Source organism: Dama dama, chromosome 16 (genome assembly GCF_033118175.1).
Source record: "Dama dama isolate Ldn47 chromosome 16, ASM3311817v1, whole genome shotgun sequence".
In the NCBI taxonomy this organism is placed as follows: Eukaryota; Metazoa; Chordata; class Mammalia; order Artiodactyla; family Cervidae; genus Dama; species Dama dama.
Window position 1 is genome coordinate 11628882 of NC_083696.1, and position 27560 is coordinate 11656441.

Below are 27560 nucleotides of genomic sequence, written 5' to 3' on the forward strand. Positions count from 1 at the left end.
TATAGTCTGTTTTATGGAGGGGAGATTTGTAAATACATATGATGTCACCAGCTCTCCCAGAAGTGTCCTTGGTGTTTTGTTTTGTTTGGTAGTGGGGGGCACGGGGTAGGGTTTGCAGGATGGAAATGATGGTATGGGTTCAGATGTGAACCAGAAGCAGGTCTTCCTGTTCCTTGAGTCTCTCGTTTCTGGTCATCCAGCAGGCCCTGCTTATTTACATTTTGTCTTTTACCCCGCCTCCTTTGGCTGCTCCTTGGCATTTTGGACCACTCCAGACATTAAGCGGCTTTTTCCATTTCTTTTGTGTGTCTCAGTGGCCACAGCAGGTTCACAATTGCAGGCCAACTGTGGAGAAGGTCAGGAAATGCTAATGGGACATTTAGCAGCAAGTGTTCCTGCTTAACTTTCCATGGAAAACAAAATCAAACTGACAGAAGGAAAAATTCAGTCCTATCTTAATGTTGAAATGGTCCCAAGTTAGGACTGTGTGATATATTAGTCATTTATAGATATAATTTCACAAGTGACAGGGAGTAATAGATCATTTTGGTCTGTGTCACCAGACACATTCCCTATTGAGTACTTCTTTTGTAACACATAAGATGGAATTTGAATGTGCTTATATGCAGTAAAATGTGTACATTAGAATTATGGTGAAAATTTGAACTTGAATTTTGAGAATTAATGTATAATTTCATGATGTGTGCTACTACAGTTGTAATTCAAAAGACTTAATCGACATACTTATGAAGAAATATCACTGACTATAAATACTGCTAGCTATTCTTGTTATTCTTCTGCTTCTGTATGATAAGGTGAAAAGATCAGGTGTCTTAGGGTTAGAAAAACTCAAAGTGTGAGTCCCAGATCTCACATTTACTGACTGTGAATTCAGAGAAATTCCTTGGCTCCTGATTTTCAGTTTTACTATCTACAGAATGGTGAAATGACATATTTCAGATTTGAAAGACTCACATGGCAGGATGTAGTCTGTAAGTTGCAAATAATTATGTATATGTAAGTACATACTAGTTTGTAAACTGCTTTTACTTGTAATAAACTACAATACACTTTCTAAGTGGATGCGTGATATTTCATTATGTAGGTGGACAAAACATTTAGGTTGTTATATATCTGTATCTGTTTTACAGATGTGTATGTATCTAACTCTATATGTCTATCTGTCTACACACACACACACACACACACACACACACACACACACACACAAAGAAGCTTTCCAATATACAATATAGTATTGTTAACTGTGGCTTCCCTGCTTCACTGATGGTTCAGATGGTAAAGAATTTGCTTAAAATGTTGGACATGTGGGTTCAACTCACGGGTTGGGAAGATCCCCTGGGGCAGGAAATGACTACCTACTCCAGTATCCTTGCCTGGAGAATTCCATGGACAGAGGAGCCTTGAGGGCCACAGTCCATGGGGTTGGAAAGAGTCGGATATGACTGAGCAACTAACACACACACACACACACACACACACACACACACTGTTAACTGTAGTCACCAAGCTATACACTTTATCCTCAGAATTTATCTTGTAACTGATAGTTTTTACCTTTTGACCACCTTCACCCAATTCCCTCACTCACTACCGCCTGCCTCTGGCAACTATTAATCTTTTCTCTGTATCCGTGAGTTCAGTTTTTGTTTGTATTTAGATTTCATATGTAAGTGTGTATAGTATTTTTATGTGTTGTTCCAATTCATTGTAATGATCACTTATTGTTTGAATGATCATAAACTTTTTGTGGTAAAAGCTCACTCTTAACTTCTACAATGAAAATAAGTACTACAAATAAGATAAAAAGGCCAAAGAGTCTGGCTGGCAGTATCTTTTTATGGCATACATGGCAAATAGGTTAATTTCTTTAATACACAAAGAGCTTTTAAATAAATCAACAAGAAAAGCTGAAAACCTTAATATAATTTAGGTAAAGAACATGTGTCAGCAATGTATGGAAAAAACCCCAAACCAATGGCAGACATGTGAAAAGATACTAATTTCTTTTACTTTTAAAGAAATGAAATTAAAATGAGAGTTCTTTTTCCCCTTATTATATTAGTAAAGATTAAAAAGTTGGAAAATATATTTGAGAATATACGAAAATAGACACTCCATAGATATTTAAACTGGTGTGTCTTTTTGGGAGTCAATTTTGTAATACCTTAAAGCATTTCTATGCAAACCTGGACCTATTATTCTCCTTTCCAGGATTTTATCCTATGACAGTACCTGATGAATATTAAAAGATAGCAGTAGATATGTCACTGTGACATGTGTGCATATGTGTGTGTCAATGAAACAAATAACTGTGTAAACAAAATATAATCTGTAAACTACCTGTATAGCCTGTGTATGTCTCAATGTGGTACTGCTCAAATTTATGTATATGCAAGAAAAGGAATTTTATATAGCAACTCAAAAGTGGACTGATCTCTGATATGCTGATAACTAAAAAAAGCAAGTTCAGACTTGTTTTTATGCTTTTATGCATTTATGTCACATGATATATACCATCAAGTAGAAAAACGTTCTTGTATATGCATAGACAACTTCTGATAGAATGAATAAGAAATTATCAACAGTGATGACCTTCTGGGAGTTAGATTGAAGTAAGTGAAGGAAGAGAGGAAGAAAGGAAGAATTTACTTTTTATTCTGTTAGCTTCTGTACCTTTGGAATTCATTCCCCTCCCAATAATATTTTTTTATGAAAAACTTCAAACATACAGGATGTTTAAAAAAGACTGAACAGTGAAAATGAATAAATTCACCACCTAGATGCTGTAATGAATATTTGCTGTAATTGCTTTATCACTAAATTAAAAACAAAGATGATGAATTATTTTTATAAATTTAGTAATTAGAGCTTAGCAGGAAGATTATATTAGAGTAATTAGATAGCAAAATTTAAAAAATGCATAAATCTGCTAGAAGAGAAAACTAAATGGGATAATGTGATAAATATAAGGAGTTTTTAGGAGCACAAACCTCAAGGTAACAATTCTGTGCAAGAGGAGAGGCAGAGGCTCTGGACCTTAGGAGGGGTTTCCTGTCTGCAATTCTTCAGACCTGAGATCAAGGGACGATGGTCTCAGAGAAGAGGAAACCTCCAAGCAGGTAGCTTTTTGGCTCACCTCTTAGCCTCTTCTCAGACTTGAGCCAGATGGTAGTCACCAGGGAAACTTGCTAAAAAGCATTTGGCCCTCACAAACTGTCTCTTTGTGTGTGGAAATGAAAGATCTTAACAGAAGCATAAACCAGAGGATCTGATTTGGATCTGAATGAGACCTGGAGAGGAGAGTTTTGTTTTGTTTTGTCTGGTTTTTTAAACATCCTAGTTATTCAACACTGAGCCCCTGCTCTGTGGGTAAACCTTGATTCACTAGAAAAGAGTTGAAGTCCAGAAATCTGCATTTTTAACAAGCACCCGGTGACTTCATTGCAGGTAAGTATTGCAAAATATTGTCCTTTTCTAAGGAGGGGGTTTCTTTAGCCCCCATGAAGATCTAGCTACTCCAAGAGTCTGCACATTGCTTTGTCAGGAATGTCTATCCTCTCCAAAGCCTCTCACTCATTTTCTAAATGAACTTAATCACTAAACTCCTAAGGAGCAAACACAAAGGGCTTTATCGCTTGGTAAATGATCTCATCCAAGGTGTTGAAAATCAACCTAGGTGGGGGTCTAGAAAGAGGAGATTATTATATTTTAATTTCCTAATTGTTCAACATTTACACTCTGCATGAACATCACAGGGGCATCTGATGCCATCTTCTCTAACTTTTGTTTACTGGGTCATCCTGATACATGTGGTTTAATTCTTTCGTTTTCTAAGAGAAAAGTCTCCAACTCCCTTCTCCTGCTGTTTTTCGTTGGCAGCTTCTTCCTACTGTTATCAGAGTACTTGAATTCTCATCAATTTTCTTGTGACTTTTGTGGAATGCACTTGGGAGAGCAGCAGCTGTTCCATCTTCTACTTAGAACAGGTTTTCTTCCCCTGAAGGATTAATAGGGAAGCAAACTATTTGCAGTTGCTTCACTCCACCTCTGACAGTTCTTTAACCCCATGAGAAAGAAGAATCTAAGAGTTTCTCATTCTTTCTCAGCATGACAATTGTCATGAGTTCTTCCTTGTCATTCTTCATATCTTCTCTTTTCTGGCTTGGCCAGTCAGTGTAAACTGAGGAATTTGTTTCTATGGTGACCATCAGCCTAAAGAAAACATGCTGTACCGAGGACTGAGTAATTTATTTTTGTTATTATTTTTAATACAACAAACATTTCTTGAGCTCTTTCTGTGCATTGTGTGAAATGCTGGAGACACGGGTGTAAAGCAGATAGCAGCAGCCAAGTCTCCAAAAAACCTTGACAACTCCAGGTTGAGAGCATCCCACACAATGAGGAAACAACATAATTAAAGGTCTGGGAGTGAATCTGTACAATGGAGACTATTCAGATATGACTGGGATACATGGTTCTTGGTGAGAAATAAGAGATTCTTTGAAGACTTGGTGCTGCTGTCAAAAATCTGAATATCACTTAGTAGGAAATTATTTCTTAATTAAACAATTAAGATATGGAGAACACAGCATTCTAGTGTAAAAACACAATAAATAATACTGCTGTTTTTTTTTTAAATCATTTAGGTGAGGACATAGAATTGTAAACATGGCCACAGATTGGATATGAGAGTCAAATGGGAAGAGGAGGTCATGTTCACTCCGAGGTTGGTGTCTAGATGATTTAGGGGGTGATCTAAGGTTGATGCCTAATGAAATGAGGTTTGGAAAGAAAGCTAATAATTTCATTTGTTAATAATTTGGGGGGAATGCTCAAGGAATTGTTTGTAGACCAAAGGGAGTTAGTTCCTTATAGAAACGGGAGTTTCTCAAGGCACAGTGGAGAGCCTCACACATGGGAGGCATGGAGGAGGGAAGAAGAGTAGGGACCCACTGGGGAAGGATGAGAAGAGAGCCTGGGTTATTTCAGTATAATTTTCAGTAGTGAAGAAGGAGGGGCTTGGGTGCAAGCCTGCGTGGAGGGTGTGGAAGGATCACAGCTGAATTTGTTGAACTCTAGCCGCAGTGTTCCTGGGGGAATGTTGACTTGCTGGCCTCTGCAGAGCTCTTTGCCTCCCAGGTGCTGGGCACAGTTGCTCAAAGTAGCTCCTGCAGGGAGGGTCAAGGGGTCAGGAAGGAGGGTGGTCAGAGGAGAGGGCTGGAGATACCGGCCTCTGCAGAATGCTCTTATTTTTCTTGGTGTTTGACAGGTGGTCTAGATGGAATCTAGCTGGGAGCCAAGCCAGTCAACAGACTCGCTTAATGGTTCTCACCACCCCCACAAGCTCCTCCCTTGTTTAAGGCATGTCTTCTTCACACAGTATTTTAGTGGTCATTCTACTTCAGTGTTTATTTGCTAAGTGACATTTTAAGGAAATAAATAGAATACCTAGTTCAATAAAAGTAGTTTCTGAAAATGCCAGATCGATTTGCCTAAAGAAGATTTACTGTTATTATGAACTATAGATATTTCACACTGTTTTCTTTAGGACTTGGGGGTACCTAACTCATTATGTGATTTAGAGAAAAAATTTTTTTGATGTCTGAGTTTAAGAAGTAAATTTTCAAAAATCTTGTTTGCATGAAGGTAAATTTCTAATGCAAGATTATTGATTGGCTTAGAAAATCATATAACATGAATATAATATGCTCTGATAGTAAACAAATACTTTATCACCGTGGATTCCAAGCAAAATCATTATCATATCCCAAATAAGTACCAGCTGTTTAGAACATCATAGAGGGGGATGGGAGAATTCATGCTTAATTAATCATTTCCTTGGTTAGAAAACAAAATCTTCAAACAAAGAGAACATTATATCTACAAGACACCAGCATTGCTAAGATTCCACCCACAGTAGGCCAGTCAACATAAAGCCAAGCCTTTCACTGGATTTTGAATTGCTTGTATAAACTTGGAAAATTACAACAGAGAGTAAATGAGATTGTGTCCAGATAACTGAAGTCAAAAGACTGGTCTGCTTCCTTTTCTATGTCCTGTCCTCTCTCTGCCCTGCTGCCCCCTCCCGGTGTCTCCTCCCCTGCCCCTCCCCCCACCTGCCTACCCTGAGCGTGACAACTGGGGTTCTTTGCATACAGATTGTCATCAAATCCTATTTCTTAAAAATGTCATCTATGTGACTCTTCAGTATACATTTCAATCAAACTTCAAAACCTAACAGAGTGAGCAGTTTAATAAGAGTTTAAAGTTATTGAATCCCAGGCACCGTCATATTTTTATCTTTGTAACAACCTTCCAATAAGCTATTATTATTAGCGTTATCATCACTGTTTCACAGGTAAGGAAACTAGGCCTTACAGCAGTAGCTCTCAGCCCATCACCTGGGAACTTTTACAACTGTGAGGCTACCATCCATCTGGACCAGTTAAATCAGAAACCCTGAAAGTGGGATGTGGGCATCTGTATTCTTTTAAAGTTCTCCAGGTGAATACAAAGAGCAGTGAAGTTTAGAACTACTGACTTTTAGAACAGTTAATTAACCAGCACAGGGTCACAAGGCTGATTGATGGAGTTGGATTTAGAACTAGGTTTGTTAGATTTCAGAGTCTCATCTTTTTTTAAAAATAATTTTATTTATTTATGTATTTATTTATGTATTTATTTATGGCTGTGGTAGGTCTTTGTTGCTGTGTGGGCCTTTTTTCTAGTTGCCTTGAGCAGTGGCTACTGTCTAGTTGTGCTGCACAGACTTCTCATTGCGATGGCTTCTCTTGTTGCAGAGAATGGGCTTGAGAGGAGGGACGTGGGAGCTTCCATAGCTGTAACACGTGGGCTCAGTAGTTGCAGCTCCTGGGCTCTAGAGCTCAGGTTCAATAGTTGCTCTGAGGCATGCGGAATCTTCCCACATCAGTGATTGAACCTGTGGCTCCTGCATTGGCAGGAAGATTCTTTACCACGAATGCCACTTAGGAAGCTCATCTTGATTTCTGTAGATTTATAGTAAGTCTTGATATCTGGTCAAGCAAGTCCTCCCAACTTTTTCAAGAATATTTTGGGCATTCTTAGATCTTTATTTCCATAAATTCAGCTTATCAACTCTCACAATGAAACATGCCAGATTTTGATTGAGTTTGCAATAAGTCTGTCAGTCAACTTGGAGGAGTTTATATCTTTATAATTTTAAGTTTTTAAAACCATAACATGGTACATTTCTCTATTTAAACTAGCTTTCACTAATTAATTGAAATTCAATTCACTATTTAAAATAGTTTTAATTTCATAGCTCTTAAGAAATTTATGTAATTTTCTCTATATGTTTTTATGTCCTTTGAGTTAATCCTATGTCCTTCATGTACATGAAATACTGTCTGTCTGTTTGAAGTGTTAACTGTATAAACTTATTTTCGGTCTTCCCTGATGGCTCAAGTGGTAAAGAATGTGCCTGCAATGCAGGAGACTCAGGAGACGTGGGTTTGATCTGTGGTCAGGAAAATCCCCTGGAGGAGGAAATGGCAACCAACTCCAGTATCCTTGCCTGGAAAATTCCAAGGAGAGAGGAGCTTGACAGGCTGCAGTCTGTACAGTTGAACATGATTGAGCACATAAGTGTAAATAGGAGATAATGCTTTAATTTCCAATGGTACATGGGCTTCCTTAGTGGCCCAGTGGTAAAGAATCCGCCTGCAGTGTAGGAGACTTGGGTTCAATCCCTGGGTCGAAAAGATTCCTTGGAGAAGGAAATGGCAGCCCACTCCAGTATTCTTGTCTGGGGAAACCCCACGGACAGGGGAGCCTGGTGGCTATAGTCCATGGCGTTGCAACAAGAGTCAGACATGACTTAGCAATTAAAAAACAACAATAATGGAATATGATTGATATGAGGTTAACATAGTCATAATACCACCATCTGACAAGGATACTAAATTATAGATCATCATACTCATGACCATGATGCAAAAATTCTTAAAAAACCAACTAACTTATTAAGACTCAGTTGCATTAATTAAAGGAACGCCAGATTAGTCTAATGTTTCAAATACTAGAAACTTTATTGTAATTGTAATTCACCATGCTTACAAATAAAATGAGGTAAAAAAACGATAATTTTGATAGTGTAGAATTTTTAAAAATAAAATTGAACATTTCTTTATGATTTGCAAACTAATCATGGAAGACTACCGTAATCTAAAAAAAGTTAGCTTCAAAATCATAGGGAAAACTTTATTTTTAATGGCAAACATAAAACAAGGTATCTCTTTTTAGATAAAGGAGATTACAATGATGGCTTATGTATAATATTAAAATGGGAATCCTTGCCAGATTAATTAGGTAAGAAAAAGAAAGAAAAAAAGGCATAATGATTTGAAAAGAAGAAACAAAACTATTGTTATTCGCAAATACTACCTTCATTGAGAATTCAAAAATTATAGAAAAATTATTTTTATTTTCATTTATTTATTTATTTTTTATTAGTTGGAGGCTAATTACTTCACAACATTGCAGTGGGTTTTGTCATACATTGACATGAATCAGCCATGGAGTTACATGTATTCCCCATCCCGATCCCCCCTCCCACCTCCCTTTCCATCCAATTCCTCTGGGTCTTCCCAGTGCACCAGGCCCGAGCACTTGTCTCATGCATCCCACCTGGGCTGGTGATCTGTTTCACTATAGATAATATACATGCTGTTCTTTTGAAACATCCTACCCTCACCTTCTTAATAAAAGAATTTAGGATGTTTGCTTAGTACAAAAATCAGTATACACAAATCAGTTGTATTGCCTTATGTAATACCATCAACCAACAGTTATTGTAATTGTAGAAAATGTATTACTTAAAATAGTGAAAAAATATAAATTATCTAGGAATAAATATACCAAATACTTGCAAACTTTTAAGGACAAGATTGGAATATTTTATTAAATTAATTGTTAAAATCCATACCATGTTCTTGGGTTGGAAGTTTCAAAATCATAAAAATGACAAACTTCATCAGTTGATCTGTAGATTTGACGTAATTTAAGTCAGAGTACTCTCACGTTTTTATGCCCCCTCTCTGTATATAAGATCAGAGGTAAGATAAGGGCTATAAGCTGATATCATTATAGGGCTGCGCTGTGCATGCATGCTAAGTTGCTTCAGTCCACTCTTCGACCACATGGACTGTAGCCTGCCAGACTCCTCTGTCCATGGGATTCTCCAGGCAAGAATACTTCAGTGGGTTGCCATGCCCTCTTCCAGGGGATCTTCCCAACACTGGGATTGAACCCATTTCTCTTAACGTCTCCTGCATTGGTGGTGGGCGGGTTCTTTACCTCTAGCGCCACCTAGTGCTAGGAGGCTAAAATTATAATAAAGCCAGATATTCGTTTGTGGGGATCATTGAGTCTTCATAAAGAGGAGATCACATCTGAGCTGGTTCATGAACATTGACTATGTTTTCATTTGGGAAGGTGCCAGCAAGCTTGCAGAAGGACAGAACAACCTGATGCGTCCTGTTACCATCAGCTCAGACAGTGGGTACCTTTTGCCTCATTTCCAGATGAAGCAAGCTGGCGCGGGCGTTAATGGTACTTCAGTGGTTTCCATTTTCTACCTGAATTCCTTGTTTGAATGACCTGTTTACATTACTCCTCTGGGTGACACCTATGCCTACAGATGTCTGCGAGTTGAAAATGAACAAACAGCAGCTAGGTATTCGTTATCGCTAATGGATGGTCTGCAGATCCCTTAGCTTTAGCATTTTGTGTGCAATGAATTTTTTAAAACTGAATAAAAGGAAAATAATAGACACACACATCCAGCTGCTTTGTGCAAACAGCATGTTGTTTTTCTGTCAAGGTGACTCTGAGCGTAGGATATGCAGTTTGGATGTGACTGATGCAAAACTGTGTGTTCCTTTTCACTTACTTGGTCTCCTCTTTGTGAAAACTGGACTTGTGTTTGAGATTAAACTTGTTAACCTTTTCTCTACTGATATTCTTAAAGTACCATTTTCATCAGGATACTCTATACAAAAGGCTAAAATGAGTCTGAACCACCTACTGTAGCCATGTCTTCTGTTTTTGTGCTCTGAGTTCTTAGAATAATATCTGTACTGTCTCAAACATCACTCTTCTTTTTCCCCCTCCCTCTAAAATGTTCTTTCATTTATTTATACATTCAACAAATAAACATTTATATACTAGCCACTGTTCTATGGACTTGGGACACGTTTTTCAAGAAAAGAGACAAAAATTCATACTCTGTTGGAGGTTATAGTCTAGCATTTTGTTCATTACAAAATAAATTATAAATTTAAACAAGGAGATAATATAGTATGTTAAAAGGTGATAAATGCTATGAAAAAAAGAGAGGGCAAGAGGGTTGGAGATGAGTGCACAAACTACAACTGTAAGTAGATTTGTCTGGATGTGCCTCATGTAGAACTGGGTCGCCTCTGTCCATCTGGGTGTGAGAGCCTTTTGGACAGAGGCAGCCACCAAGACTCAGGCCTTACGGTGGGAATTTGCTCAGGATTCTCTGTGAGTAGCCTAATTGGTTAGTGTGATTGGAGCACAGTGAGCAGGGGGTAAGAACAGTGGGAGAGGAAGTCACAAAGGAAATGGGGACAATTGGTATACAGACTTGTAGAACTTCGTAAGAATTTTGACTTGTAGTGAAATGGGAGGTTCTTCGGGAGAGATGTGATCCTATCCCTTTCTTTGTGCTATTGCTGGCCTATATTTTACTTCTATAAATATTATTATTGAGATTTTACCAAATAAAAAGTCAAGATTTTTAATTAAACCAAATTTAAAGTAGTACTTTTAACTAAAGTAACAATAGCACATTTTGGTTAAATTTTAATCTGTTGCCTTTATGGTAATGTTATAGATGGTCAATATTTGCAACTATACTGCTTTCTTTGTAGTCAAAAAAGACTGATTTCAATTTATTACATGTTAGTTATTTTGTGTTCCTTTTTAAGAGTGACAGTCATTGAGTCATTGTAATAAAATCAGGCAATCATAAATTTCTTCCAGGAATTGTATTCCAGGTATGTTGTGGTTTACTTGGAAGTCATTTTATAATACAGCCAATCAATATCCCACTGTATAAAGAATTAACTAAAGAGACCCTCTACCCAGGATGTAATTATTCAGCCCATATGTTGCTATTATTTTTGCTTTAAACATCAGTTGAGTTTTTGGGGGGCTTAACTTTTGGATTAATGTTTGCATAATATATCTTTTTCCATTTTTTTACTTTCAATATATCTATGTTCTTATATATATGAAGTGAGTTTTTTGTAGATAGCATATTAATGGATCTTTATTTTTCAAACTACTGTGCCAACTTTGGTCTTTTAATCGGTGTATTTAGATATTTACTTTGAGGGTAATTATTGGTATGCTAGAACTTAAGATAGCATTTTTGTATTTGCTTCTGTTTGATTCCTCTATTTCTCACCTTCCTGTGGGTTCCATGTACATTTTTTTTAGAATTCCATCTTGATTTATCTTTTGTCAAATTTTTGTGCATATCACTTGTATAGTTTTCCTAGTCGTTGTCAGAGGTAATGTTTAATTTTGATATAATTTCAAACTTAAAGTTACAAGAGTAGTATAAAAAGAACTTACTTGTTTTTTCTTTCTCTTTTAAATACTGAAGTGTAGTTGATTTGTGATGTTATATTAATTTCAGGTGTACAACTTCATAATTCAGTATTTTTACCGATTATATTCCATGTAAAGTTATTACAAAACAATGGCTATATTTCCCTATACTGTACAGTATATCCTTGATGTTTATTTACTTTATACATAGTAGTTTGTGTCTCTTAATCCCATACCCCTGTCTTGTCCCTCCTCTCTACCTTCTCCCTACTGGTAACTCCAAATTTGTTGTCTGTATCTATGAGTTGGTTTCTGTTTTGTTAGTCATTCATTTTATTTTTTAGATTCCACCTGTTTGTGATAATATAAAGTATCTCATCTTTCTCTGTCTGATATATTTCACTAAGCATAATACCCTGTAGGTACATCCACATTGTTGCAAACGGCAGAATTCCATTCTGTTTTATGATGAGTAATATTCCACTGTTTAGGAATATAGCATGTCAACTTTATCCATTCATTTGTTGATGAACGCTTAGATTGTTTATGTGTCTTGCCTATTCGAAATAACAGTACTATGAACATTGGGGTACATTTATCTTTTTGAATAAGTATTTTCATTTTCTTCAAGTATATATCTAGGAGTGGAATTTTTAGATCATACAGTAGTTCAATTTTTAGTTTCTTTAGGAACTTTTATACTGTTTTCCACAGCACCAATTTACAACTCCCACCAACTGTGTACATCCTTGTCAATGCTTGTTACTTCTTGTCTTTTTGATGATAGCCATTCTGATGGGTATGAGGTGGTATTTCATTGTGGTTTTTGATTTGCATTTCTCTGATGATTAATAGTGTTGAACATCTTTTCATGTGCCCGTTGACCATCTGCAGGTCTTTGAAAAAATGTTTATTCAAGTCTTATGCTTATTATTTAATCAGTTTTTTTTTTCATATTGAGCTATATGAGCTGTTTATATATTTTGGATATTAACTCCTTATTGGTCATATCTTTGCAAATATTTTCTGTCATTCAACAGACTGTCTTTTCTTTTTGTCAGTGGTTTCCTTTGCTGTGTAAAAGCTTCTAAATTTAATTAGCTTCTATTTATTTTTATTTTTGTTTCCTTTGTCTTAGGAGACAAATCCTAAATAACATACTGCTGTTAGTTATGTCAAAAGCATTCTACTTACATTCTGTCCTAGGATTTTTGTGGTTTTAAGTCTTACATTTAGGTCTTTAATCCATTTTGAGTTTATTTTCGCATATGGTATGAGACAGTGTTCTAATTTCATTCTATTACATGGGACACTCCAATTTTCCCAGTATCACTTATTGAAGAGACTGTCTTTTCTCCATTGTATATTTTTGCATCCTTCATTGTAGATTAATTGCCCATAAGTGTGGGGATTTATTTCCAGGCTCTGTGTTCTGTTCTATTGATTTATGTATCTGTTTTTATGCTAGTACCATACTGTTTTGATTATGGTAGCTTTGAAGGATAGTCTGAAGTCAGGGGATGTGATACCTCCAGCTTTGTTCTTCATTCCTCAGGATTGCTTTGGCATTTCAGGGTCTTTTATGGTTCCAAATAGTTTTAGAATTAGTTCCAGTTCTGTGAAAAATGTCCTGGGTATTTTGATAGGGATTGCATTAAATCTATAGATTGCTTTGAGTAGTATGGCTGCTGCTGCTGCTGCTAAGTCACTTCAGTCATGTCTGACTCTGTGTGACCCCATAGTTGGCAGCCCACCAGGCTCCCCTGTCCCTGGGATTCTTCAGGCAAGAACACTGGAGTGGGTTGCCATTTCCTTCTCCAATGCATGAAAGTGAAGTCGCTCAGTCGTGTCCGACTCTTAGCAACCCCATGGACTGCAGTCCACCAGGCTCCTCTAGAGGTCCATGGGATTCTCCAGGCAAGAGTACTGGAGTGGGGTGCCATTGCCTTCTCCGAGTAGTATGGGCATTTTAACAAAGGTAATTCTTCAAATCCATGAACATGGTATGTCTCCATTTCTTTGTATCGTCTTCAATTTCCTCCATCAGTTGTTGTAATAGTTTTCAGAGTATAGGTCTTTCACCATCTTGGTTAAATTTATTCATAGGTATTTTATTCTTTCTCATGTGATTTTAAATTGTTTTCTCTTTCTGGGAAAAAGTGTCCATCACTGGAAAGATCCATGAGAAATGGTAACATGTTGGCCTCTGGGGAGCTGATTGGATAAAGGGGGGTGGGAAGTGGGAGAGGGAGATTTCCTTTTTACTGTATAGTTTTTCTACCTTTTCAGTTCTTTATCTTGTATTACCCCTTCAAAGTTGTATGTATTTTATAGTTTAAAAATACATGACAATTTTAAAATATGAAAGTCCTCTAACCCACAATACCAGTTCTAGAAACTTATCCTAAGTACATAAAAACTGCTCAAGAATAACTGTAGAAATATGGATAGAAAAAAATCTGGAAACAACACAATTACCCAATAGTAGTTTGTGGTTGTTCAGTGGCTAGGTCGTGTCTGATTCTTTGCGGCCCCATGGACTGCGGCATGCCAAGCTCCCCTGTCCTTCACTATCTCCCAGTGAAAGTGAAAGGTGCTCAGTTGTGTCCAACTCTTTGCAACCCGTTGGACTATATAGTCCATGGGATTCTCCAGCCAGAATACTGGATTGGGTAGCCTTTCCCTTCTCCAGGGGAATCTTCCCAACCCAAGGACTGAACCCAGGTCTCCTGCATTGCAGGTAGATTCTTTACCAGCTGAGCTACCAGGGAAGCCTTACTATCTCTTAGAGTTTGTTCAGATTCATGCCCATTGGGTCGGTGGTGCTGTCTAACCATCTCTTCCTCTGCCGGTCCCTTCTTCTTTTTCCTTTATTCTTTCCCAGCATCAGGGTCTTTTCCAATAGTAGATTAATTCCTTGCAAAGAACTACTGTACAGCTGTTAAAATACATGTGTTTGTGCTGATTTAAGGTTCACAGTATTTTGCTGGTTCAAAATGGTACTTTTTGAGGGTGTGTGAAAATGTGTGAGTGTTCCCTGGATTTAGGGGGGATATTTACTATCTGCACATTTTTGTACTGATAGCATTTTTACAATAAATGACTTTTGAGATCAAAACAAAAAAAAATAAATTGTTTTCTCTTTCTGATAGTTCATTATTAGTTTATGGAAAAGTAACAGATTTCTATATATTAATCTTATATCCTGCAACTTTGCTGAATTTATGTGTTCTAATAGCTTTTTGGTGGAGACTTAAGGGTTTTCTACAAAGTAAATGCCCTACATATGAACAGGTTCTGTTCCAAGAGCATGTTCATAAGTCCAATTTGTAAGTCCAACAAAGTTAGCCTGGGTATCCAACTAACACAATCGGCTATATAGTACTGTGCTGTAATAGATGAATAATAGTTTTCACACAAATAATACATAAACATGAAAAATAAAATATTTTTAATCTTATAGTACCTTGAAAAGTATTTAAAACTCAGTCTCTAAAGAGAGACTTCTTTAATTTGGGAGCAATTTTTCATTTTTTCCTTATATTCCTTGACCTCATTTTTTTTTTTTTTTTTGAGGAGTAAAGGTGATTATTTTGCTGAATGTTCTTTAATTCTGGTTTGTCTGAAGCTTATTAAGGAAATATTCACATTTGTTGTTGTTATTCAGTCACCCAGTCATGTCCAATTCTTTGCAGCCCCATGGACTGCAGCATGCCAGGCCTCCCTGTCCCTCACCATCTCCTGGAGTTTGCCCAAGTTCATGTTCATTTCATCGGTGATGCCATCCAGCCATCTCATCCTCTGATGCCCTCTTCTTCTGCCCTCAATTTTTCCCAGCATCAGGGACTTTCCAATGAGCTGTTTGTTTACATCAGATGACCAAAATACTGGAGCTTCAGCTTCAGCATCAGTCCTTCCAGTGAATATTCAGGGTTGATCTCCCTTAAGATTGATTGGTTTGATCTCCTTGCTGTCCAAAGGACTTTCAGGAGTCTTCTCCAGCACTCCAGTTTGAAGGCATCAAATCTTTGGTGTTCTGCCGCCTTTATGGTCCAGCTCTCACAACCATATCTCACAACCACACGTGACCACTGGGAAGACCATAGGCTTGACTATACGGACCTCTCTTGGCAGAATTGTATCTCTGCTTTTCAACACACTGTCTAGGTTTGTCATTGCTTTCCTGCCAAGAAGCAGTCATCTTCTGATTTTATGACTGCAGTCACTGTCCACAGTGATTCTGGAGCCCAAGAAGAGGAAATTTATCACTCCTTCCACATTTCCCCTTTCTATTTGCCATGCAGTAATGGAGCCAGATGCCATGATCTTAGTTTTTTTAATATTTAGTCTTAAGCTGGCTTTTTCACTCTCCTTCTTCACCCTTGTCAAGAGACTCTTTAGCTTCTCTTTGCTTTCTGCCATTAGAGTGGTATCATCTGACTCTCTGAGGTTGTTTCTGCCACCTGTCTTATTTCCAGCTTGTAACTCATCCAACCCGGCGTTTCTCCGGATGTGCTCAGTGTATAGATTAGCAGACAGCCCTGTTGGACTCCTTTCTCAATCTTGTATCAACCAGTTGTCCCACACAGGGTTCTAACTGTTGCTTCTTGACTCACATACAGGTTTCTCAGGAGACAGGTAAGGTGGTCTGGTACTCCCATCTCTCTAAGAGCTTTCCTCAGTTTGTCATGATTCAAACAGTCAAAGGCTTTAGGTAGTCAATGAAACAGAGATAGATGTTTTTCTGAAATTCCGTTCTGTATAATCCAGCAAATGTTGGCAATTTTATCTCTAGTTCCTCTTCCTTTTCTAAAGCCAGCTTGGACATCTGAAAGTTCTTGGTTTGCATTATGCTGAAGCCTAGCATGCAAGATTTTAAGCGTGACCTTACCAGTAGGGGAGATAAGTATGACTGTATGATGGTTTGCCTGTTCTTTGGTACTACCCTTCTTGGGAACTGGGATGAGGATTGACCTTTTCCAGTTCTGTGGCCACTGCTGGATCTTCCAGATTTGCTGACATAATGAATGCAAAACCTTGATGGCATTGTCCTTTAGGGATTTGAATAGTTCTGCTGGAATTTCATTGCATTCACTAGCTTTGTTAATCAAAGTGCTTCTTAAGGCCAACTTGACTTCGCACTCCAGAATGTCTGTCTCTGGGTGACTAACCACACCATCGTAGTAATTGGTTCATTAAGAGCTTTTTTATACAGTTCTTCCATGTATTCTTTCCATCTCCTCTGATCTCTTCAGCATCTACTAGGTCTCTACCATTTTGATCCTTTATTGTGTCCATCTTTGGGCAGAATGCTCTCTTGATGTTTTCAACTTTCCTGAAGAGATCTCTAGTCCTTCCCTTTGGTTGTTTTCTTCTATTATTAAGCACTGTTCCTTAAAGAAGGTCTTCTTGTCTTTTCTGTCTGTTCTTTGGAACTCTGCATTTAATTGAATGTATCTTTCCCTCTCTCCCTTGCTTTTCACTTCACTTCGTTCTTCCACTGTTTGTAAGACCTCCTCAGATAACCAACTTTGCCTTCTTGCTTCTCTTTTTTGGGGGATGGTTTTGTTTGCCACCTCCTGTACAATATTATGGACCCCTGTCCGTAGTTCTTTAGGTGCACTGTTAACTAGATCTAGTCCCTTGAATCTATCTGTTACCTCTACTGTGAATTCATATGGGATTTGATTTAAGTCATACCTGGCTGTTCTAGTGTTCTTCCTGGTTTTATTTAGTTTAAACCTGAATTTTGCTATAAGAAGTTGATGATCTAAGCCAACAGTCAGCTCCAGGTCTTATTTTTACTGACTGTATACAGGCTTCTCCATCTTTGGCTACAAAGAATGTAATCAATTTGATTTTGGTATTCACATTACTTATTTGTAATAGAAGAAATTTGGAAACACTCTAAATATGGTATTTTAGGGGCTTGTTTAAATAAAGATATGCTATGATGTATTATGCAGTTATCAAAATAATGGTATTTTTAACCATTTTTTTGTTTAGTTTTAACCAACTAACCATAGAAAGTTCAAATACATTAAGAATAAAAGGCAAGGCTCAAAGCAATCTATAAAAATGATACAATTTTTGTAAGCAAATATGCAGTTATTTACATGGGAAAATTTGCATAGGAAATAGTCTGAAGGAAAATACACCAAGTTATTAATTTAAGGTATTATTATCTCTGGGTTGTAATCCAGAGATTTTTTTCCTCTTTTCAAGTTTTTCTCTTGTTTTTCTCCAATGAAGATCTATTATTCATGCAATTTTAAAAAGGAGGTTTTTTTTCCTATAAATCCAACAACCTTTTAAAATTTTAAAACCAAAGTGCTTTCATTTTTCTAGGGAAAAAAAGAGAGATAGAGTTATATATAGGCCATTATGCTATAATGGAAAATACACTGAACTGAGATCAAAACCAAATATCACTGTTTACTGTTTATAATGTCTTGGACAGGGGCTTCATGAATTTTGAGTCTTAATTTCCTCATATTTAAAATGGGGATCACAGTATCATTTTCCTGTCTACTTCACAGCATTGTTTTGAGAATCAAATGGAATAATGTATTTTGTTACTCTTTGTAAATTTTTAAAAAGCAATACCAATATTAATAAAAGGCATTCTTATTTTATTTTTCATGAAAAATATCTCCAGCTCATTGCATACCAGAGGTGGACTTTTCCTAAAATTATTTACAGTAAAAAATACCCAAACTCCTAGGCATTTGAACTTCACTCTAGTTTCTAGTATTACTAATCTTTTCATCTAGAATAGACAGAGCAATAAGGGATTAGCAGATCAACTACTGTAACATTTATAGCTTATCCCATGTCCTCAGTTTAAAGAAAAAAACTTTGTTTTTTCTATCTCTTCTTCAATTTTTTCCCACTTATTATGTAATCAATTATTTCTTAGCTTTGAAAAACAGTGGACAGTTCTTTTCTCTTTAGAGACTTCTGATAAGTCTCATCCTAGGAAACAGAAATATAAGAGACACATGCAGTTGTACCTAGGTGCTCCTGGAGTCTCCATCTTTCTGCTAATAGTACAACCCATTTTGGGGATGGGGATACCTCACTGACTTTTGCTGCTCCTCCTGCCCAGGACTGCAGACCAGTGGGAGTAGCAGGGTCTGGGAGAGACAGCAGCTGTGGTTTAAGGAGGTGCCCTGGCCACTGGAGAGAGATTTCTGGAGTCATCTAGGAGTTTTGCTGAGAACCAAAAGCACTGGGGAAGAATAGGTGAGAAGAAGCAGAAATGAAGCTCCAGCAAGTAGTCTTACAAGGCTACAGACATGGAACATTGGTTTTGCTTATTTATCTGGATCCAGTAGATGGTCCTGTCTTAGGCTGGTGGTCTTTCATGCCACACGGTCATGCACATTTTCATTGTGCATGTTAAATATTTGAGAAATAATAATTGATCACATAATGAAGTTTGGAGGTTGACCTGGCCCCTTACATCCCATATACAGATATTCATTATGTTTCACAAGATTCGTTGGAAAAAATTTCACAGTGGCAATGTGAAAGAAACCATTTGTAAGCCGACAGCACACAGAATCAGGGGGTCACAAAATTACTGTAATACATGGTTCAGCTGTTGTTATTGTTTTTTAAAAGACATAAAATGTGTCCCAAAGCAATCTAAACAGTTTAGATGTTATAAAAAACCATTTTGTGAAGCAATATATTGTAAAAACAAATATTTTTTCCCCTAATCTGGAAAATCTGGAAAATGAAAATTAAATCTTCAAGGCTTCTTTTAAAGATCTTCATGTTTTCTTATAAATTTAATATTGAAGAAGGAAATAGATTATGAAAACAATGGGGCCACTTATTAAAATCATGTCAGACTGACCTCCATCAAAATCCAAGAGTCTTTCTTATGCTGATTGCCTCTTAATTACCTAGGCCATTGGTGTCTGTGCTCATCCGAGGACACTGTAATGATTTTTATGATTTCAGTGGTATATAGACAGGGTCCATAATCAGCATACTCAGCATACAAATTCGGGAGATGAGCCAGGCTTAGTTCAAGAACTTGTTTAGCCTTTTTTTCACAACTATCTTTTTTTTTTTGGTGAGTAATTCTATATATTATTCTGATACCATAAGATAAATTTTGGTGGAATTAAGTACAGATAGCTCAAATTGACTTAGTAATTACCCCTTACCTAGCATTGGTATGAAGTGATTAAATGACAATATGAGTGGCATATTCACTCTAGGAAAATGATGAATGGTGTTTCAAAGGAAGCATCATGGCATCTTAAAGGCACATAATGAGGAATCCAAAGGAGCATATTTGTTCATTATTCCATTGCCACAAAAGATGATCACTGGGTTGGAAAAGACAGAGTTGCCTATGAAAAAATGCTACTGACAGAGTCAGTTCAGGATGAGACAGGAAGCTAGAGCATCAGGTAGCCTCAACCTTCAGTGTATAGTGAATTTTGGAGGGAAGAGTCTTCCATAAACACCAAATAAATTTCAGAGATAACAACTAAGAATTAGCAATGTATCCCATGAAGTAAGGAGTAAATATCTCAACATAGAACAAGTCAAACAATATCCAAAGTGGGACATACCAAGGGAGAAAGGAACAATTTGTCAAACTGGTTAAAAATTATTTAGAGAATCAGTTGCTTGGCATACCTCATTAAGAGGTGGGATCAATATTTCCTCCCCCTTGAATCCAGGCTTACCTTAGTAATTCACTTGGTATTTCAGAGAATGCATCAGAATTGACAGTGTGTTATTTCCAAGGCAAGGTCAGAAAATGCCATGTGGCTTCCACATTTCTGTCTTGGGATAAAGAAGCCATGTTTTATCATGGGATAGAAGAAACCCTGTAAGAAATTCAACTACCTGAGAGCGCCGCACTGGAGACCATGTGAGTAGCCGGTGGAGCTCCCAACAGAAGCTTAGCTGCACTCGCCAGCCAAGTGATGACGCCATTTTGGATGTTCAGCCAGGCAAACCTTCAGATGACTGCAGCCTCAGTGGACATCTGAATGCATCTGCATGAGAGACCCCAAGTGAGAATCTTTCCTAAATTCCTGACTCTTGAAATTGTGAGCAAAACCAAACCAGTGTAGTTTATATACCACTAAATTGTGGAATAATTTTTATGCAGCAAGAATGACTGGAACAATCGTGTGGCCTCATGCATTTTAAGGAAAAGTAAAAGCAAAGTTTCAAGTGTAATTATTCTGCTATGAAAATCTCAGAGCAGGCACTCCCTTTGCCAGAACCCAGTCTTCCATTTCACACATCATTCCCCCTCCCACGCTCTCCCTTGTCATACCCTGCAGCCCTGCAGCAGCCCCAAATCTTAGGAAGCCAGGGTGATTCAGGTTTTTCCTAGACTTTTTCATTATCCTAGTAGTTTCCAGCTTGGTAAAAATCTACTGTGTGAGCAATTACTTTTCAAAACTAGCACAAGAAAAGAGTACGTGTTTTGCTCAAAGCTGCTGATTGGATTTTGAATTGTTTTGATTCTCTCTGACATTCCAAGAACAAGATGCTTGTTTTTCCAAGATTCTTTCCTGCTGAATAAGGGACTACAAATCATGGTGTAACAGACTTCCGTTGTAAACCAACCACGGGGGCTCAACAATCCTCTTCCCCTCTTCCTTTTTGATTTTGCTCAGACCGCCTTCCCTAGGTTACCGTGGAGGCCGGAGGAGCGTGAGAGAAGCGGACCCTTCTTGCCCAGTGTGCACACTTCTCACACCTTGCCTCCAGTACAGTGCCTTATGTTGCTCTGGCCAAAATTTAAGGAAAATCTAATGTGTGACTTAGTGAAAATTTCAGCGGCCGGTAACTCATTAACTTTTTAAGGAAAGGTAGTAATCCTCTCTCCCTCTTTGCCTCCTTCACTCCCTTCCTTTTAGCTACTTCTGTCTTAATGTAAGAGATAATTTATCACCTCTGGTATTTCCCCCTTTTAAAATTTTTCCCTAGAAATAAGTCACTTTTATTTTTTTCTTATTTATTCGTTCAACAAATTTATTGAGCACCTAACATGTGCTTTCCACTGTTCTAGCTATGAGCGTCCATGAGTAAACAGAACAAAGTCCTTTTGGCCTAATGGAGATTGCATAGATTAGTAGGTGTAAAGTATTACACAAAACAGTAAAGTACAGTGAGAAGGTCAGGTGCTGCGTTGGAGCAGACGCTCTTCCTATTTTATTTAGGTGTGTCAGAGTCTTTTTGGTAAAGTAACGTTTGAGCAGGTATCTGAAGGAAATTCTGCAGGCAAAATAATGCTTCCCTCCAAAGATTCCCATGTGCAAATCTCTAAAACCCACACACATGTTAGTTACCTTACATATAAAAGGTACTTTGCAGATTTGATTAAGTTAATGATTTTGAGATGGGAAGGTTTTCCTGGATTATCCAGATAGGTCCAATGTAATCACAAGGGTCCTTGTAAGAAGATCGCGGAAGAGTCCGTTAAGAGATGTGCTCGGGCCTGGTGCACTGGGAAGACCCAGAGGAATCGGGTGGAGAGGGAGGTGGGAGGGGGGATTGGGATGGGGAATACGTGTAAATCCATGGCTGATTCATGTCAATGTATGACAAAAACCACTACAATATTGTAAAGTAATTAGCCTCCAACTAATAAAAATAAATGGAAAAAAAAAAAAAAAGAGATGTGATACCAGAAGCAGAGTCGGAGAGATTTGAAGATGCTATGTTGCTGGCTTGAAGTTGGAGAAAGGGATTATGTACTAAAGAATGCAAACAGCCTGTAGGAGCTGAAAAAGGCATGGAAACAGATATTCCCCTAGAGCCTCTAGAAAGAATACAGGCCTGCTGACACCTCGATTCTAGGACTTCTGGTTTTCAGAACTATAAGATAACAAATGTGTGTGGTGTTTTCATGTTTGTAGTCATTTGTTACAACAGCAGTTGGAAACGAATAACAGCAATGCAGAAGCAAGATTTGCAGGTAACCGGGGAAAAAGAAAAACTAGAGGAGAGCAAAGCAAAAGCTAAGATCTTGAGGTGGCAGCATGTAGGAGGGGTTGAAGAACAGATAGGGATCCATATGGTCCTGAGTCAAGTGAGGTGGGGGAAGGGTCTAAGAGTGGTGGGAGATGAGGCCGGAGAACTAAGGGTGTATGGACTTGGACCTTTTCTCTGGGTGAGCCGGGAACCCTCTGACACATAGAGCATTTATTGCATTCAGCCCAGTTTGTTATTTTCTCTTTGTTTTCCCTAATTGCCAAAGTTTCTAATTTTCATGTTATCAGATCTGTTACATTTTTCCTTTAAAGATTTCTCCATTGCCTATATGCTTAAAAATTTCTTTCACACCTTAAGACCTGTTAAGTAACCAGCTGTAATTACTTCTGGTTTTTAATGATTTCATGTCTCCGTTTAACTTTTTAGTCTGGTTTGTTAATTTTTATACATTCTATTAGGTGAGGCTTTCACTTTATTATTCTTCACTTTTTCCCCCCAGTAGAAGCCAATGTTCCCAACAATATTTGTTAGATAGTTTATTATGTTCTCACTGGTGTGTGACACCATTTTATGATATATTAAATTCTTATACATACTAAAGTCTGCCTTCTGGCTGCACATTCTGTTCCACTGATTTATTTGTTTGTTCTGGACCAGGCCCTTTAGGTCTCTAGGAAAGCGTCAAAAATGTAGATGAGTAAATATTTTTTGAGCAACTTGCTAAAGGCTTGGAGGTAAGAGGGAATTAGACTCATTTGGGAAACTGAAATTAATTGTTCGTATTGTTGGTGCATAGGGGGAAGAAGCGGGGAAGGCAGTGGAGGGAGTAGAGTCTGGAAATGAGGCTGGAGGCACAAATAGAATGTGTAATTTAAGCTGAATAATATATACTTTATTACAAGGGCAATGGAAAATTATTTATTAAAAGGTTCTAAGCAGAGAGATGACAGGATCAGACACAGCATGCCAAGGCAATCATATTCCAAAGGAACTCAGAGGAGAGCTAGAGCTCAGAGCCAGAGGTAAGGAACTTAAATCCCCTAGGAATTTGCAGGATCTTGGGAAGGGAGAGAGCATTGGACTCACCAGTGCCTTTCCAAAGGTGAGCCCAGCTGAAACTTGGGTCACAGGGAATTGGTAAATAAAAAAATTGTGACACAACTATATTTTAAAATTTATTTTCCATATTGGAATAAACTCTAACCCCTAACCCCAACATTACAAATGGTGCTGTAGGAGAATTTTTAATGAGAAGGACAACAATTTGTGACAGATGGCTAAGTGAAACTGGATGGTCATCTCTGGGTGGTAGAGGTATGAGTGATTCTAACCTTTTCGATTGCTTATTTGAAAATTTGTTGATAATAAACTTGTTATATATTTTATAAATAAAAAGGGAAAATTTATTCTGAGAAAAAAAGACACTTGGATTCTGTATTTTCTGGATTTTTTCATGCCTGGAATTACTGTTTTTTCTTTTACACAGGAATGACCATGTGGAAATAGCATTTTTGTGCCCTGAGTTTACCCCCAGGAAATTCTATAGCCTTTTCTGTACTTTCTTTTGACTTTTTTTATTAGAGAGAATTTTGAGGCCAGCATGATATTTTTTGTTGTTGTTGGTGGTGGTGGTTTTAAATTTTTAATCTTAAACGTTTCCTTTGTGGATATAACATCTGTTTGCCCCTGAAAAATTATAGGATATTTATCCTTGTAATGGAGGAAATTTGATATTGGTCTCTTTTCATTAATTTTTCTTAGAACTTGTTAATTGCTTTTGGTCTGAATATTGTAATTCTTCGCTTTTAAGCTCAGCCAAGTTATGACTTCTAAAACTGTTCTGATTTTGTTGGGGTGACCATAACTAATTCTTTGATTAGATTTTCAACTAAGTGCTCTATATTTATAATTTCTTGCATAGTTTTTAGCACTTGTCCTTTACAGCTACATATTAGGAAAGCTCAAGTTATTTTCCACATTTGCTTTATTTTCCATGTCATTCCTTCTCTTTAATGTCTCCAGTACAGATTTTAATTCTGCTAGTTTCTATTTTGTTCTTTGTTCCCTCACTCAATCCCTGTTTATCTCTAATTATTGCCTTTGCTCTCATTTCGTTGCATTCTTACTTGTCTCTTCTTTCTCTTCTATACTTGCTGTGTCCCCTTGGACCCTACTTAGGATTGCCAGGTTTTCTAAAATTTTCCTTTGATTCCTTGTAAATATCATTTTCAAAGATAAGTAATGCTCTATTAGATTATCAAAGTGATAGTCTTTTTTCTTTGTGACACATTTCTTTCTTTCTTAGGGCCTATTTATATTTTTCTTCTGTTTTATAAAAAAATTGATAATAAAAAATTTTATAAAAATACTAAAATGTTGAAAATACTTTATTTAAAATTTTTACTTAAAATTGAAATAAAAAATTTTTTCTTCCTTTTTAAAAAATGATAAGACCTATTTAGACTTGGTTTTCGTTTCATCAGTCAACATGTATGTTTTTTATAATACTGTCTCACTGCGTGCCTTTTGGCCAAAATTTCATTATGTTCTATATACTTGTAGAGTGCATTCTGCTGGCGTGAATCATGCTTTTCTCTTAGTTCCCCTTTTGAACCCAAGAACAATTGAAATATCACAGCCTGTGTTGTGCATTCTTACCAAGACCCTTCCCATTTCTGCCTTTGCTATAGGCTTCTTCTTGTATGCAGCCAGAGAAATAGACTAGGAGAGGGATGAAGTGTCTTCTTTGTCATCTTTTAACTCAGCAGAGCCCCTTCCTTTTTTCACATAATGAAGCTAGAGAGTCCCTGAATTATTTTTTCTCAGTCCAACTCCATCGACGTTTTAGTTGGTAGAAATTCCTTTCCTTCCACACATTTCTATTATATTGTCTATTAATCTTGCTAGTTTCATAATTTTCTGAATCTTCATCACAGTCTTAGTGTGTGTTCAGGAAAAGTTGCTGCAGAAGTTACTAAGCAGTACCGTTTTATACCAAAACCTTTTATTTCCCTCTATTTGGTGAAAATATCTAAGTCTTGTGTTCAATTGAAATATTTTTTTCTCAACATTGTTTTCTCTTATATTTACTTACTTTCCTACATCCTCTCAATGTCTCAGTCTTTCTTTTCATTTCTTTTTCTGTCTCTGAAAATCATTTTTGAAATTTGGAGGGACATAAATAATAAATGAATATGTGAAGTGAATTTTTATTTTAACACAAGTAGCCAAATCACTAAGATCAAAATAATACATAACTTCAAAAATTACTAGTGCTCAGAATTTCCAAACCAGATTATAAATACTGAATGCATCCTGTATTTTATTAAGTTGATTGTCCACTCAGCAAACTGGGTAAAAGCTATCATATTTATCTCTGTGCCAAGAATAAAGAACTGCAGCCCATAGTAGAATTAATAATTTGATGTTTGTGCTACCTTCTTGCAGACGGAAATGGCAACCCACTCCAGTATTCTTGCCTGGAGAATCCCGGAGACAGAGGAGCCTGGTGGGCTGCTGTCTTTGGGGTCGCACTGGGTCGGACACAACTGAAGAGACTTAGCAGCAGCAGCTACCTTCTTGTTTTGAAGCAGCTCCTGGTCATTTATAGGCTTTTCATTCATTTTGAAGTAATCCCTCCCTGAGGAATGAAGGAAGTGTTTCTATCTCTTCAGACAGTGGGTTGTCTGGGGCTTATGGATAGACAGACAGGCATTCTTTATGATATGTTTTCCAGTCCAGATCTGTCTCCAAATTCTTTTTTTTCTCTGTGTCATGCTGCCTTAGTATTAACAAATAGTTCTGTCCCAATAACAAGGATGGTCTCTCTACTATAATCTGCAGAGATAACAGAATAACGTAATAGCTGTGCTCAATTGCAAACATTTTGGGTACTGTCATAGTTTCCATGAAGTTTTATTCTGTCCAAATTCTAAAAAGTATATCAGATGACCAGAGAACTTTTAAAGACTGAGGGAGACTTCTACTCAGTTTTCTAACTGTGTAAAATAATCTCATTTTCCCAGAATTGTTCAAGAATGTGGAAAGATATAGATTGTTTCTTAAGACATATGTGTTCTACATACCATGAGGTGCACGCCATCATCAAATAAACAAAAGAAGTAAATGATTTCTTCTTCTTTTATAAATATTTAATCTGGCATCCCTAAATAACAGATTAGACTGGTGAAAGTTGATGTGATTTTTATAACTGTCAGTGGAAGTTGTTGAAGAAGTTGATGTTTGAGGTTCATATGTTGCTGGAGTATATGTAACAAATGGAGTTAATCTTTGCTGTCAGACATTTTTTGTGTTCTGTTGTGCTTAAATAGTGCATGCACACTGTTTAGTTTGGGTCTTCTTCATATTCCTGGTCTATTTTGTGAAGAATGTTGTTTTCACTCAGCCAGAATGCTTTGTCACTGAAAAAGATGGTAGACCACTGGAATTTCCCTCTCACAAGGCAGAATAGAAGTTGTACTCTTTGGTAGCTCCTTCCAAAGAGCTGAGTTATTGAGGGACTGAAAACACCCTGTGGAATCTAAAGACCCTATATTTTACTTTGAATTAATGCTACTCATGAAATCTCTTTCTCTCTTTCAATCTATCTATATAGAAAGAGTTTGCACAAAATACTCCATAGAAAAGGATAATTTTAGAGTGTGGTAGATTTAAAACAGTAACTTATCTATTTGTCTAATTAAACTGATTATCAAGTCATTTAAAATTTTTGTCTCCTTTATTTTGGTGGCAAATACATCCTTTTCTCCATCCAGACTTCTCATCAATTTTCACTGCCATTAAATGTTGCATGTGCATTTTCCCTCCCATTAGTGGATCATTACAGACAACGTACAAGATGTGATGGGAGAATGTTGTTCTGGTGCATATCTTTACTGTGTCCTGTAGGTGACAAGAGACATTAAAGACCTAATAAG

At 37.1% G+C, this 27560-nt stretch overlaps 1 long non-coding RNA gene across 1 annotated transcript; it reads left to right on the top strand.

Moving 5' to 3' along the window:
- Window positions 1-3332: 3332 nt before the first annotated feature.
- On the top strand, window positions 3333-27230 carry LOC133071382 (uncharacterized). Its single transcript, XR_009696415.1, has 3 exons — window positions 3333-3471; window positions 4671-4750; window positions 26071-27230. It is a non-coding gene; the product is annotated as an uncharacterized LOC133071382 (long non-coding RNA).
- Window positions 27231-27560: the final 330 nt, after the last annotated feature.